The sequence below is a fragment of the Engystomops pustulosus genome, chromosome 8, assembly GCF_040894005.1.
Source record: "Engystomops pustulosus chromosome 8, aEngPut4.maternal, whole genome shotgun sequence".
Lineage (NCBI taxonomy): Eukaryota > Metazoa > Chordata > Amphibia > Anura > Leptodactylidae > Engystomops > Engystomops pustulosus.
The window spans coordinates 42761218-42777985 of record NC_092418.1 but is presented as its reverse complement, the minus strand read 5'-3'; the positions used below and the strand labels follow the sequence as shown (position 1 = coordinate 42777985).

Here is a 16768-nt window from a genome sequence, read left to right as displayed (position 1 = left end):
CTCCTACCCTAGGATAGGGTTAATTTACATCTATTAGGACAAGTAATAAAATTACTTATATTCACTTGTACTATTAAGTAACACAAAATTTATTGGCATAACCCCTTTCCAATAATTATTTGAGCCATTACTGTGCCCAAATTGCTATCACATACTGATAAACTACTAATGTTAATATTGTAGTCATTTAATTGGGGTAGATTGGCATTGTTCTAACATAAAAATTAGCAGAATATTTATCAAAAATATAAATAATATTAATAGCAAAAACACAGTAGGTTAAATTTAAAAAAAATACCTCACTGCTCATTACAACATTGCTTATCATCCCCCACTATTCACTTGAACCAAGGAAATGGCAGCTCATCTATTTACTATATACTGCGGGATAACACACCAGCCATTTATTGGTGGAATGGGCATCTTCTGTTAGTTGAGAGGGGACCAAGATGTGGAGAACACTGGGGATTTGTTAAGGATTAATATTGTAAAATGAGGATCCACTTTAAACCATTAAGATAGACAATCCCTTGTTTTGTTTTAAATTACTTGTCAATTACAAGAGCCGAGCCTGTTCCTTGCTGGAAAAATAGCTACACACTCTCTTGTTAATGAGATATTTCGAGAGACAAACAAATTAATTTAGTTCCTTTAGTATTTGCTTTTCACCTTTATGTAGGGTAACCAAACGGATGTACTAAGCCTGGAGTCACACCATCCGTAATGTTGGAGCTTTTAACAGTCAATCCATTTCCTCTCCAACCTTTATAATACATTTAGGCCCCTCTACTTTTGAATACGTACTAGACAAGAATGGCACCTATAGGAGAGGAGAGAAGGCTTTCTGAGAGAGACATGTGACTCCTAATGTGAAAAAACTATTTTATAGAATATTCATCCAGTTAATATATTATAAATAAACCTCACCTTGTGCAAGAAACAGTATTCACAAAAAATATCTGAGCCACTGATCTTGTGTTAACATTTGTTTAAAAACGGAAAAAAACTAAAAGTATTTTACTTATAACCAGTCTGTCTGTAGATTAAAAACATTGTTCTTAAAACTGTATGATCTACATATGATTGTAAATGCCACAATGTACAAATATGGATTACTTTTTCGAACAGTTACAGATACAGAAGACCTTTAAGCCTGCTCCTCCCATTTTACACTAAGTATCAAAGATTTTGGAAGTTGCTTAGGTAAATCCTAAATCCAGAAAGTATATAAAGCAGATTTAATTTCTTTTTCATGACTAAAAATGTATCCCAAAAATAAATACCAAAAAAAGAATTTTACTTTAAAATGACACTTTATGTACTGAAAGGATGGAATATGCCAATTCCTAAGCACACATTTTTGGAATAAAAGAATAGTCACGTGGCGCCCTCAAATGATAGTGATGTTAGAACATAATAGTAGTAATACAGATGAACATATGAGTGTCTGGGAGGGCCACAGCGTACCCTCTGACCAGCAGTGGTTCATTGGTGGTACCACATTTTTGTCCTCCCAAGGTATGTGAAGGCAAAATCTGAAAAAATTCTGTGCAAAAACATCAGCAAATGCTGACTTTTCAAATTAGTACTTTCTGATTCTAATTATTCTACAGAAAAAAAATCAATGATCAAACATTTCAAATCATAGGCAACAAAACATGTGTGCCAACTGTATCTTCCAAAACATCTATATGTGTTTTATGTGGATGAGGAATATTTCTCTTATATGGCCCAATTTTTTTTTATCCTGATATAAAATTGATTGAGTTATTATTCACAATGGGAGTTGCTATAAAATATTAGGTACTACTGGCAAATATTTCCTAGGTAGAAAACTCAAGATCAGAAGTTATCTGCCGCAAACTTCCCATTGGTAGCCATTATTAATGACATGTAGGATGTAATTTCTAAAATTCTGTTTACTGAAGTAGAGCTCACATTTTTACACACCAGAATTGCACCTTTTCAGGTAAAGGATTAAAATATCAGAGTTCTACAATATTAATAACATTTTTAAATGTTTAAAAAAATGTTTGCCAACAGTATCATCGTACATCACACTTTTAATTAAATGTTAAATCTTGCCACCACTTACAATTTACACACTAAAGTTCCCATCCCCATGCCACATTTCTTAATATTATCAATGTTATTTATTTAACATTATTAGTATTATATTATTATCATCAATAGGTAAAACCATCCTGCTTCATGTTCTTAAAAAAAAAACTTGATAAAATAAATATTAAAATAAAAATATCATTAATGTAACATAGAAACAATATAAACAGACTTATCTCATGACTGTCAATAAATCCATATATACAAAACACATTTCTTTCAACACCAATAGATATTATAGGCTTAAATCTATCGATCACTTCAAAGATATCAGGTGGACATTCCAATTGAAGCCCAGAAGAAAGTAAACACATATTGGGGCAGAATTACTAATCCAATTTCCAAATAAATTATTGCGCAATTTGTGGCAAAAAGTGGTGTAGTGCTTTAACGAGAAAGGGGGCATTGCACTCAATAACTACTTTACTGTCAACATATAAGGCAGGATTAATAAATCTGTTCCATTGTGTTGCTTTTTATGTAGTGGAAACCTCAAAGAACCACATGAAAAAAAAATTGGATTGTGTCAAATCATTTGGTGAATCGTAAAAATATTTACCTACAAAAATAGTCTTTTTGAATGTTATTGTGTTTTTTAAACTATGCATAGCTATACACATGTGTGGAATGATGGATAATGTGCAGTGCATGAATACTTTGCAGTTATCCTTGATAAGTTGTGCAGGTAGATTCATGATGTAAAAAAAAATAGCAACTGCATGTGTAGCTGACGCATGCTTTGTCAGAAAGGTAAGAATGTTTTTGTTGTCTTTTTGATATGCTCTTTTATCAGTATGTATTCAAAATTGCTTCCCTGAATGCCATGGTGGCTTCTTATCACTGAACACAAAGCTCAGGGAATGCTGCATATCCGTTGCCATTCCATCCCAAAGAAAAAGAGCAATGCAAGCATGTTATGGTTTTATAAAACATTTTGTGAAGTTTATTTTATTTTTTCAGAATCATTATTTTACTTAACAAATGCTCTGCTGCAATGTGATTGGGCACACGTACGATGTTGGATTAAAGCCTATGCATGTGTTTTTGGTATACACTGTAATGATTGTGCAAATAGAACAGTAATAGGTGTTTTTCTTTTGAAAAAAAAAAATAAAATGCATGATATTTTTTCTGTTATAGCAATGTCGTCTGGTACAAAAGCACTGTTATGTGTGAATTCTTACTATTCCTGATACTATTGATGTCCAAATGTATGCTATATACCATTTATGGTCACAATACAAGACTTTGAAGAATAAGCATGATGATTAAATTTTACGATATGATCAAACAACCAATTTTATAAAAATTAGAACTTCAAGACTTATGTAATAGCAACACACAGATTGGCATGAAAGATTGACTATCATACTGTTGATTGTGTTCCATATGGCTTTGTACTTTTTGTTACTTGCTACTACTGTGTATTTTCATTATTATGGGATTGAGTAGCTGATATCTCCATGGATAAACACATAAATAAGGTTGGCAGTAGACCATTAGCTGTCGTTGGCTGAACTACCGCAGGCATTTTGGTGCACATGATCTGTAGAGTGCCAGATATTTTTGTAATTTCAAGACTCCCCCATGCTCATAAGATGGACGGCTATTCTCGACAAGACTAAATTTAAGCCAGCATTAAAAAAAAATAGTAAGGGCCATCAAGAGCTCCTGGAAGTGTATTGTGGATCCATTACACATAAAAATGTAGTATTTGTACAATGCATCAAAAACATTCTATTGGTATCTAATTATTACACTGGAATTCTGCTAGGGGTAGATGCTTTATGTAGCCGATAGAAGCTTCTTTTACAAATAAATAAAGGACAGTGGGAAATCTCTACAATTATATATTTTTATGGTAAACTTTCCTTCCAGAGAATTAACAAAAAAAAAAAAAGCAGGGGGGAGAGGGGGTCTTCTTATTTATTTTTTCCTGCAGTTACTCTTAAATATCAACATCTATTTAATTGCTTTCTGAAATTGGCATTGAGTCGCTGTTATCTACATAACACGCAGTGTTTGGGGGTCACAAATAAGGATGGTTGTAAACCTTTAGTTGTGTTAGGCTAAACTCCTCTTGGCTTCTGCACATGTTTTTGATCTGGTGAGGGCTAACTAACCAGTGCCAGATATTTTTTGTAATTTTGGGACACCTCCATGCTTATAAGTTCGCTGTCTCTATCTGACAAAAGCCAACATTTTCAACCTGTAATAAACAAATAGTCATGGCAATTACGATGGAGTTATGATGTGGCTCCATAACACATCTTTTCAAATTCCTTTCAGAAACTGAAGGTGTTTTTAAGCCCATACATATAATACCCTTAGAGATAGATTTAGAGAATTGAGGGGGGTTATCAACCCCCTAAAGTCTGATTTTGGTCATTTTCATATGTCCATGCATATTATAGAGATGGATTTAAAGTGTTTTTGGTGGCAACCAACTCGCTAAAGCCTGGTTTGGGTTATTATCGTATCTTAAGATGGGGTGTTCACTTTTTCTAGATCCAAAGGCGAAGCAAAGTTACCAAGTTTCTTCACCATGACTTTTAATATGCCATGGTTAATTCTGATTGAAATATGTCTTTTATATAACTTTGTAACTATGTAATTTATACAAAGTCTTTCAAATGATCAATAGATAGACATTGATTGGCTTAGATAGACATTCAACGTCTTAGTCAATTCCAAAAGATAAGCTTTAGGGGTAAGAAGAACGGATGATGATCAGAAAAAAATAGTAAAAATGTTCCTAAGTGGATTTTTGTAAAGTTTTTACAAAACATGCCAGAAAACAACAATAAATTAGTCCCACCCATGAGCACAGAGCACTTGTGGATTTTAATTTAGGGAGTATCCTGGGACCCAAGACATCTAAGGGTCATCTATCCACCCACCAAATTTTATACTGAGAAGGACCTTCACCCATAAAATTCTTGTACATGTGTTCATGCTCTCAATACACATGTACACACGGGTCATTTCAAGACATTTTAAAGTCCTCCAAAGGTCCTTATACCTCAGATTGAAAGCAGGCAGAAGGTACACATCCTCTATTCCCCAGGAAGCTTGATTCTAGTAACATAAGCAGGAAGTTAATTCCAGCCTTGTAGGGGCTATAATATTCATACAGCCTAGGACCCATTGGCAGTCTAAATCTGCCCCTGGCACAGAGGTGTGGGTCTGTAATACATATAACTCAAATTATAACATAATTTGATGTAATATACAAAAACATATTAAGAAAGCATAATTTATTCCAGAAATATGTAATATACATACTTTAAAATTATATCAGAATCATTTAATCGATGAATAAGAGTTATTATTATTATTTTAAAGATTTTGTTTTCATTTACTAAATCACTATAAATTCTTTGGCCTTTATCATGCTGGAATAACTGTAGTGTATTAGCTTGGGCCTGTATTACAAAGCTGCAGTGTGAGAAATGAGATATTACAAGCATAAAGCATCAGCAATGCAGTTTGCATAGGAAAGGTAATACCACAATCCTATCTTTGTTACTTACTATGTGTGACCTTGGGCAGGCGCTTTCCATAGACTGCACAATAGAAAGGAAATTTGCATCTTAATTGTGATTCCTGTCATGAATAATAAAAAAGGTTTGTAGGTTGTGTGTTCTAGATACAAACATAAGGACATAGGATTCCTAATACATTGATCACTCATAAGTGTAATATTCAAGAAAAATGTTTTCAAAAGAAAAATGCCTCGTAATACACTGAGGTTTTTAGGTGTTGTAGTTTCAGGACATTAGGATTTTGTTCACAAAGTGACAATTTAGCATATTTATTTCTATCACTTTATTATTATAAATAAAAGATACATTTTTATGAAGAAGCAAGAGTAATAAAATGTTTTTCGAAAATAGTATTTGTGAAAAATAGAAATTATTAGCAATAAGAATCTGATAATGAAGAAAATAAAACGATGAGCGAAAATGTCGGACTGTGTTTTTCGGGCACAACTGGAGCCCATTGGAACTTATGAAAAATGGTTGGTTTTACATGTAATCCACAATGGGGATGTCTACTGCTGGGTCTGTTTTACTAAAGTGCTAGATTAAGGGCCTGTAAGTTACTCATACAAATCATCAAGCAATGCACGTCGTCCTTCATCCAAGGGAACCAAGATTAGGCAAGATACGCTCATTATGCATCAGGGAATGGCAGGGAGCCAACATATGTCCAGCTTCATCAAAATTAGATATTTGAAAGAATTTCTCTTGTTTTATGAGCTATTACTGCTGGTGTCGTCATGTGAGATTACATGCTGGCTAAATGCATCTGTATGTAATGGGAAGTTGTTAGACTTTCATAGCTATCTTAGAAACAAAATTGTATTCTATCCTTGTAATATTAGTACTACTACTATTCTACTATGGCTGCTACAATGTTTTATTTTTCGTTGTAGTAGTGTTAGGATGTACATACTGTACACACTGAATTAAATGGCTCTAATAACATTGTATAACCACTAGGAGATCTGATCACTGTGATTTTAGAATGGTTGGAGGTCCCTGGGTCCCACTTTTAATTTGACATTTGACTATTGCTCCTTTCTTTTCTATGATACTTCTAGTGATTGACTTATAGTCCTATAGAAATGAATAACATGAATGGATAATACTGTGCAATACAGATAGAGGAATTAGGATCCTCAATGTCATGACATCTGGAGATCTCTGTGGTCATACTCCACTGTCTCATAAATTTGTATAGGTCAGGTTTCTACATGTTTTGCTAACTTTCTACTTACATTAAATTTCATATTTTTATTATTTTGTATTTTTTCACAAGGGGGTTGTGAATTTTTTAAAGAATTTGGAGCTTTTTTTAGTACATATTTATAAATCTCCTCTTCATTCATACAGCAAGTTTAACCATAACATATTTTACTTGCAAGAATAGGTAGGACAAAAAGAAGGTTTACTTATATTACCTAGTGTGCATTATGTAGGCACAGGAAACCACTTCTGTTTATTTGCTCTATTCAGGTATATGCATGTTGTGGAGATGTAGGGGGGTTACCTTATTCACAACCCAGGTATGGCCATAAGATAGTACCTGCAAGTTAATGTCTTGCTTGGGCTTCCAGGAGGTATTGTGGGAGAAACCTTTCTATATAATATGCCTTTTATTTACTGAACTGTTGCTTAGCAATACTCAGCTCAATGCTAGTTTGCAACTCACAGAAAATTTTCTCTTTGTTTCAAACCACAGAGGTAATACATGAACTTTTCATAGTGCCATGTAAATGACGCCTTAGGGCATGGGAATCTGACACAGTGATGATGTGTGCAGCTCTATTGTATGTGTTAGGACCTCAAACATGAACATATTTCTACTAGAACTAGGTCCAGATATATATATATATATATATATATATATATATATATATATATATATATATATAGTAGAAAAAGTTGTTGGTGTGCTACCACAATGACTGGTCACAAATGATAAGAAGATCAATCAATCAATTTATTTGTAAAATGGTGGAATACACCTTTCTGGGGCAAACAACTCTATTCCGACACACTCAAGGAATAACCACTGTAGTGGTTTCCACTTCAGCTTCACCTGGTTTCCATACTTTTGTGTGTCTGTGATCATTTTTTATTTATTTTTCTATGAAAAACAATACAGATAATAAGGCCACAAAGAAACATATTATTCAACACAACAAAATATGAAATATAAGTAAAAGAGCATCAAGACAGACAATCCCAAACTCCACTGCCATCATATGTGCAACCTGGCTTCTACTGCTTCCTCTGCACCCCTTTATTTATTTGTTCCGTGGGAAGTTCCAATGGAAACAGATTCAAACAATTTTGCACCATTCCAATAAATACATTTTACAGATCAGAACATTAGACTTAACATCATGCTTGTACTGTATAAAGTCAGGCTATTACCGAGTCCCCATGCCCACTACAGTGTTGAGGTCCTTGATTTGGCTGCACAAATTGTCTATTACATGCGGTCACGGTGCGCTGAGTACACTGTGTCTTACTACCCCTTTACCGAGTTAAACGGCCATGCCACAAAAGATAGAGCATGACCTATCTTTGGATGTATTTGAAACATGGTTTCTCAATATCCCTTCTCCATTCTGTCGTGTGCATGAGACCTTAAAGTCTCTTTTAAAAAATCAACATTTATCTATCACTATCTACAAATAGCAATATACTTATGAACGGGATCATCTTAAGGCTTCTATGACTATTATATTCACTAATGTTATAACTTTATAAAAGGTTACGATAGCAAATGTGTGATGCATTATTGGAGTGTTGACTTTAATAAGGGTCCGTCAGGTTGTAGGTTTTCTAGAAGTAAGTGCATGATATGCGTTGCAGTGAAGAAAATATATTTTTTTCATGTAACCATAAAATGCTTTCATGGTCTCAAACATATGATCATGTATATTACAGCATCAATATTAAACAATTCTACCGCTTGTCTACGACACCATATTACAATACTAATATATCCTATTCCCCTCTTCTCCAGTTGTTTCGTGCCCTACTCTGCTATATTAAAGTAATAATCATCTGAATTGTACAATGTACATGAGTCAAACAACAAAATGAAAACATAAAATACAAATACATAAAGGCTAATGTCTGCATGCAAAAACAACATAGTTACTCCAGGTAATGGCAAAATATAGGTTGTCATAATCTTACAGTAATACTGTCATATGTAAGCTTACAGAGGCTTATAAAGGCACAAACAAACATATTAAAACAATACATTTCCAGTATCAATGCTCCAAAATGTATCATACAATATGCACGGCTCTTTCAAATATAAAATGAACAAAATAGTTGTGTTTATTGGAAAACAGTGGAAAGATCCATGTAGATTTATTCTATGGTTTGAATATAGTTGACACATTTATCACCACCTCCATCCATTCCAATTCTTTATATCCTTCAGTATGCTCTTCTCCACTCTTTCTGCCACAATTGGATTTTTTTTCTATATATCCCACCTTTCACGAGCAGTGATCTGCAGACCCTTTAAAATTCAGATTCGGACATATTTAAAAAACATGTTAGCCAAAAATTTTTAATCCTGCATCCACTGTAACTTTTCGAGTGGTGCCCCCACTGATCTGTATGTATCTTACTGTAGAGAACCTGATTGGCATATTGGAATAATGGGGCCACAGAAAAAAATCAACAGTCCTTGAATCTGTAGGATAAAAACCTATTAAAGGATGAAAAGAGTGGTGGAGGTGTTGAAAGGTCATGTTCACAAGTATTTCATGGAAAGGCCTATTCAATACTTTATTTTCACTTTGGACATGGTTCACTCTGTGATCTTATGTACGTAGCTGAGCCATTTGCACAGAAGACTGCATTTATACAATCCCTGTTGTTCTGTACCTCCAAGACTTAACCTGGATTAAAAACAGAAAAACCTAGTACTGTATATACTCGAGTATAAGCCGACCTAAGTATAAGCCGAGGCCCCTAATTTTACCACAAAAACCTGGTACAACCTATATTTTTTTTACTGAAGTATAAGCCAAGTTTGGGTTTTCAGCACTTTTTTTGTGCTGAAAAAATAGGCTTATACTCGAGTATATATGTATTTTTGTTGCAAACTTTTAGTAATTTGGGTATTTTCTGTCTCTGCCCCTATGGCTGGTATCAAAGCAGAAAAGAAATAGGCTATTGGATTTCAAAATGCTCATAAATTTCACTTTTAGGGAAGATAAGACTCTGCCAAAGGCATCAAATTTTCTATCTTCTCTAATGAAAAACATATGCATACTTGGTGCTCAGGAAAGATGTCACAGGACAAGTTTTAGCCAACGGCCATCTAAAATATTTGGCCAAATTTCAGAACTTTGCTTCTGTTTGGTGCCTACAAATAGCTCTGTGATATTACAATATTTTTCTATACATGCAAATTGACACATCATTTGTAACATGGGACCCAGAGTATAACAAAATATTTTATGGAATTCACCTAAAAATACCCGCACACACAGATATCTATGAGCATTATATTATCCGTTAGCACAGTATAGAGTCAGAATGAGGCATTACACCTAGGTGTGACCAATGGTTAACTATCTGTTTTTTGCTTGGAACATTAATGCTCCGGTATACGAACTGAGATATAGGAAAGAAATTATTAATATATGTTCCACATGTATTATGTAAAATCTATTTGTCCATGAGTGGGAACAGTACTATTTAATCGCATTTGTAGGTAAAAAAATTGTCATCTTAATGAGAAATATGTAGTAAGACCCATCAAGCATATGTTATATAGGAGAAAGCACAAATGAACAGGTTAATGATTTATTTCTTCTTATTGTTCTAGTAAATTACATGCATTGTATCATTAGACAGGACAAGACTTTATGGCCCGAATGGTCTTTGTTTTTCGCGTGACGATGATTTGCATTTCCCTCTAATGACTTTGCACTGTTTCACTGGTTTTCTCCAGCCTGCATTCCTGATTAAATGGGATGGCAGGAGAAAATAAAACAGCTCATAGTTATGGAATATACAGGAGTTTTTGCCTTTATTGAATGTGCTTTATTTAATATGAAAATTGGACTTGGATGTTCTGTTGCGCTGCTTTGTTTAGAAATAACTAGATTAACCGCTACACGCAGAGCAGATATTGCTTCTATTTATTACTAGCCATTCTCCCCATTTAGTATTTAGGACAGTCTGCAAGGAAGGAGTTAATTCAATTTGAAAAGTCATTCCATTCAATTGAAAACTGAAAGGTTTCAACTTGGTTCTGTGTGTTTCTAACTCCCAGCTATTAACATCTCAGTTGGACATTAACTGCATGAGATGCACGGTAATGTGCACCCTGGGTGCTGTTTTGCCGATGTGAGCAAAAATACCCATGTAGGATTTATATGACTTACTGCTTCAGGGTTTTTAACTCATTTGGGAAGGCCTCATGCACTTTTCTTTCAAAGGTAAAACTCATCCATCTGATAATTCCCATTTTAAATCTTGAGATAAAGAATTTTCCCTAGATTCATGGGTCAGAGAAGGAAAACCCTTTGGGGTAATCCATTCTTCTTATTCTTACTGCATTGCTGTGCAGTTCTGCTATTGCATGGCAATGCTGACATCTGGGGGACAAACAGGGTTTGTCACTTACACTTTGCAATTTTAGCAAATCTCAAATTGCAGTGATTTCTGTAATTGTGCTGCTCTTACACATATTAATCCTATATGATTTGTGCACCTTTAGATGGTGACTAATGTTTGTTATAGTCACATTATAAACAGATTTATCTACATAGATAGATAGATATATACGAGGAAGGCAGCAGCACTCCAGTGGGTAGATTAAATCAGGGTGATCTTTATTTCAGATGCGACGTTTCGGTGTATTCACCTTTTTCAGATACATAGATAGGCAGATAGATGATAGATGATCGATGGATAGAAAATAAACTGTCTTAAGCCCCTTCTACACTGGCGTTTTTCACACGCGAGTTCTGCGCGTGCATTTGACGCGCAGAACTTGCATTGCACTCTGTCCCATTGTACTCAATGGCTCTTTCTTCATTAGTGTTGTTTTTCACGCGCGTGCTTGCGTTCGTTTGCACGCGCGTCAAAATCGCAGCATGCTCTATTTTTGCGTTTCACGCGCGTTTTTCAGGCCCCATGCAAGTCTATGGGGACGTATCAAAAACGCATTGCACTCGCGAACATTGCGATTTCAATGCGAGTGCAATGCGTTTTAAACGTAAGGGTTGCTAGGTGACCAGAATAACATTATTTCCCCTGCTCGCGATCGAGCATTTAATTAAAAAAACACAATGAAGAACAGTGAAGAATAGAATAAAAACATTGAACACAGTGAACACAGTGAACACAGGATCATTTAAGAGAAAAACACAGTGCAGAACACAGTACAGAATAGATTACAGATGTTCGGCACATCTGCTTACTTGTCGGGAGATGCGCACGGAACGGTGCGCCCAAAATAGCATGTGAAGAACAATATATATGTGTATTTAAACATCTGCAATGTGTTCTTCACACACATATATATTGTTCTTCACATGCTATTTTGTTCGCGCCGTTCCGCGCGTATCTCCCGACAAGTAAGCAGATGTGCCGAACATCTGTAATCTATTCTGTACTGTGTTCTGCACTGTGTTTTTCTCTTAAATGATCCTGTGTTCACTGTGTTCACTGTGTTCAATGTTTTTATTCTATTCTTCACTGTTCTTCACATCTGCAAAATTGTCGGGAGATAATATACGCGCGGAACAGTGAAGAATAGATCGCAGATGTTTGCAAATTATCAGAAGACATTATTTTTCAATTAAATAACACATTTTAATCCCAAACCATGGTCCCTTTGAAAAATGCTCGACTCTCCCATTGAATCGCGCGTGAAAAATGCGCCAAAAACGCTAACAACACGCGCGTGAAAAACGCAAAAACGCTAATTACTCCAAGGAAAAATGGAACAAAAACGTAGCCAAAAACGTCAGTTTTTCACGCATTGCACCCTGACGTGAAACGCAACGCTAGTGTGGAAGAGGCCTTAGGCTACATTTGCACGAACTTATAAGGGGACATATTTATGGCCCCATACACCACAATGGCCTCAAGGTGCCGTACGGGAGCGGTACGGTGAAGTACATGTGCGGCACCGTTCCATAGCCGGTAGAAAGATCAGACATGTCCTATCTTTCGATGGAATACGGTGCCAGGCCCGATGTTACTCTATGGAGAGGGGCAGTGGTGGGCGGCACTTAATGTAGCCTTACAAAGATTTTTCACTTTAACAATATTTTTTTACATACCGCAGATGAACTTCCTAGTGCAACGATTGGAACACCCACTTTTGACTCCTCTCTCTCTCCTGTTTTGTCTTTAAATAACAATTTTTCAGTGCACATGTGTACGTGTCTATGCATCCAAATGAGACTTTATCAACCAGCATAAAACTTGACCATCATTTAACATTTACATGTTTTTTAGGCAAGTTTGAAATTAGGGGGAAAAAAATTGCACCAGTTTTCTGTCAGACTCTGCACGTTCTTTTATGTGCAAACTGCTTTCACATGTATTTGAAGTGTGCATTTGTGTCGAGGTTGCACAATACCCGATGCAACACAAAATCCTGCACTGAAATGGCCGGTCGGGTGCACAGATGGACCATGCGCGTCCAACCGAAGTGTGTTGCATGCCCAATGTTGCAGGTGCAATTAGTTGGTGCACTCTGTCAGTGCAGTGCAGGAAAAGCCAGATTCATGAAGAACGTGTGCCACAATTCCTGGATCTGGTGCCCCCTGCACACTACACAGGCAAACTGCACATAGTTTTTTACAAATGTGGGCCATTGTCCATTTTTGGAAAATAATACATAAGGAAAAGACGCCTTTTTTTTCATTTTGTTGATTTTTTTTTTACAAATTTTGCCCATAAACATCACTTTTCTTTTAAATTTTCCTTGTAACATAGTCTCATAAACCATACAATATATTACCAAAAGGGGTAAAACACCAATTAGGATGGTGGGGATAGGGATACACCATCCATCCCTGCTGATTCTGCATGAGCTTCTGATCTCTGTGCAGCTGCAGGATTTACTACTATGTTTAAGCTAAAAACATGAAAATGTCCCTCCTGACCAGCACAATGTTTATAGAAATTAGCTTGTCAGCAACTAGATAGATTCTATAGAAACTGCAAAGAACTTGGCTGGACTTCCATATATTGTTGACGCTATACTTCTAACGGATGGTGCCAATCCATTGATTCTAAGTCCCTTTTTTTGTAAAAATGGCCCATCTCCTCTAGATAGGCTTCCATTGACTAGAGGTCTTCCATGGACCAGTGTATTGGACTACTATATCTTACTGAATAGAGCAGGTAAAAATTTTCTAGAAATGAAGATGGAACTAAAAAACAATGTATGTAAAAACATTTTTCAAAAAAGACACCTACAGTCAGTACTATTAGTTTAGTAATATTATGATCCAGAAGAGAAAAAATGCCTCTTCCTCCATTTGTTATGCTTCTCTGGGTGCTGTGTATAGGAGACATTATACCAACTGGTCTCCCTTCATAGACAGAAAAAGTGACAGCTACAGTAGAGATGTAACTTGCATTTCTATATTGATGCAATGATACTCAATATATAGAAACAAAATAGAGGAAAAGTAAAGAGGTAAATAGGTTTACGTTGTGTTTGTAGACACTTTGGGATGTTGCTTTGCCTCAGGAAGATGTTTGTATCAATGAACTTCTATAACATATCTGTTTGTGTGTAGGCATCATTTCTTAATGTGTATAATTGGTCTTTTACATATGCTTTCTAGTATATTCCTTTTTGAAACTGAATCGCATAGTTGAATTTTAATTGAATTTCATTGTGATAGTCTAAATCTTTTTTTTTTTCAAAATGCAAATTCATGTTTATTAATATGTCTTGTAATGTGTACAAATGTATCCATTTTATGGAAATTTTCTTTTAAAAACCATCGGTACACTGTAATTGACTTAAGATATGAAGTGTGTTGCTGTTTAGCTTTTCTCTGGATTATGCTAATTTTCCCAGCACATTACCTTTGTGTTTGCATGTTTGTGACTGTTAATGAGCATGCCTTAACCCATTTATTGGCTGTAAAGAAATTTATAGATTTGCCTGGATTGCTTTTGCAAGAATTTGATGTCTGTGTGGCTTTAAGCTTTTTGCACAAATATAGTAACTTTGAGGACTGGTTTGATTGGATGTTCATTTCCTGCAGAGAAATACTTATCAATTAAAGATAGACAACACATACTATATTTTTCAATCATAGATATAAAAATAGCTGTGGGCCTCAATTCCCCACTGAACTAATATTGATTTTCCTTCAGTGGCATCCAATACCACAAACTCCATAAACCATCTGTTTGAAGAAAATTTACTGAAAAAGTACTGAAGTTTCTTTAAGACTTGATTACTTGATGATGCAACCAGGCCATCTAACCAATAGATATGACATCAATGGCCTGTATTGCTGCTGTCCCTTCTAGCAGCAGAGAGATGGGGGTGATGGCGGTTGGAAAACCATTTATATAATAATGATAAATTACCCTAAAGAAAATCTGTTAACTATAACTTGAAAATTAAAAATAACATTGTTACATTGATGTGTTAATATCCAATCTGTAGGCAGTATCTTCGAGAGAAGGCATACGATTGCAGAATGATATAGCAATTCATGAATCCATCTAAATAGCCTTCCTTCAAAGGGAACCTGTCAGGTCAATTTGGACACTAAAACAACTACAGGTCTTCATGCACCTGTGGTTTCATTTCTCAAATCACCCTCTTAGGGCACTGTCCATGGATGCAAAAAATACAAACTAACATTGATGTGAGTACAATAAGCCAAATTGGACTCACATCTGAAGATCTTGGTGCCAGCACCTCTTCTTGTATTGTCTAAATTAATCCAGCATAACAAAACCAGCTTCATCGTGCATGTGTTATATTTACCACGCTTGCACAGTGAAGCCATAGTTTCCAATGCCAACTCCATATGCAGCATGATGAAGGCACCAATACCTCCAGACTGTCGGTGGTTTAGCATCCCAACTGGATGTGAAAGGTTCCCTTCAAGGAATCCTTCGTTATATCATGATAAGTGTTGAGCGTACCCAAACTGCAAAGTTTGGAATCCCTGCCAAGCTTTGCCCGTTTGTGATTCCAGACCCCATCTCACTTCATCAGAAGTTTGGGTTCAGGTCCAGCTCAAAACACTGCCTGTAATACTGGCATCCGGTGCTGCCTCCAATCACAGGTGTGAAGGGTTTAAATGCAAATGGCAAAGTTTCCAGCAGCATTCAAATTGATTTGACACATCTGCATAGATTTAAATGCCACCAGTCACTGGAGCTTGCACTGAACGTGGCTGTTTCTGGGGTTGTGGTACGTGTCTGCTTCAGCACCAGAACCTGAACAGAATTTCAAGTTTGTCTGAACTCGAATCACTAAGGGTCAATAGATCACTAATCATGATGTGTGCATACCAGATAATGCTTAGAATAAAAAGTTCCCTTTAATGTGTTTAAGGATCTTTTTTATATTTTTGTTCTCTTCTGGAATAACGCTTAAAGGACTAAAGAAAAAATTCCATAAAAATTTTATTCTTTGGCCTTTTAGAAAGGTGCATGATGTCAGTCTCAGTAAACATGAACCCTCTTACCGACGCTGTATTAGTAAGTTACCTACTAATCTCACGACACAGTTGAGGGAGGTAAGGAATAACTCACAAACACAGCCATTGGTATGATCACCTTCTCAACCATTTGCGTCAAGTATCTTTCTTACTGGCCAGGAAGGGAACAGTTGATTAGGAGTTTGTAAAATTGCAAGTTCACCTTTACTAAAATTTATATAAAAATTTATCATAACATCTGTAACAATAAAATCCATACATTGGAGATGAGAAATGGGCTAAAAACTGTTACTAACACATGAGTATAAGAATACTTGATAAAATAGGATTGACAAATAGGGTTGACATATGCAGTAATGTCTTTAAGCATGTATATTGTTATTTTTGAGTCCACTCACATTTTTATGACAACACTGTATGACAGCACTCAACAGA

The 16768-nt window shown here is 35.6% G+C and overlaps 1 protein-coding gene across 11 annotated transcripts in view; it reads left to right on the top strand.

Moving 5' to 3' along the window:
- RBFOX1 (RNA binding fox-1 homolog 1) overlaps positions 1-16768 on the top strand; it is a 432857-nt gene that overhangs the window by 398020 nt on the left and 18069 nt on the right. The window lies entirely within an intron of this gene.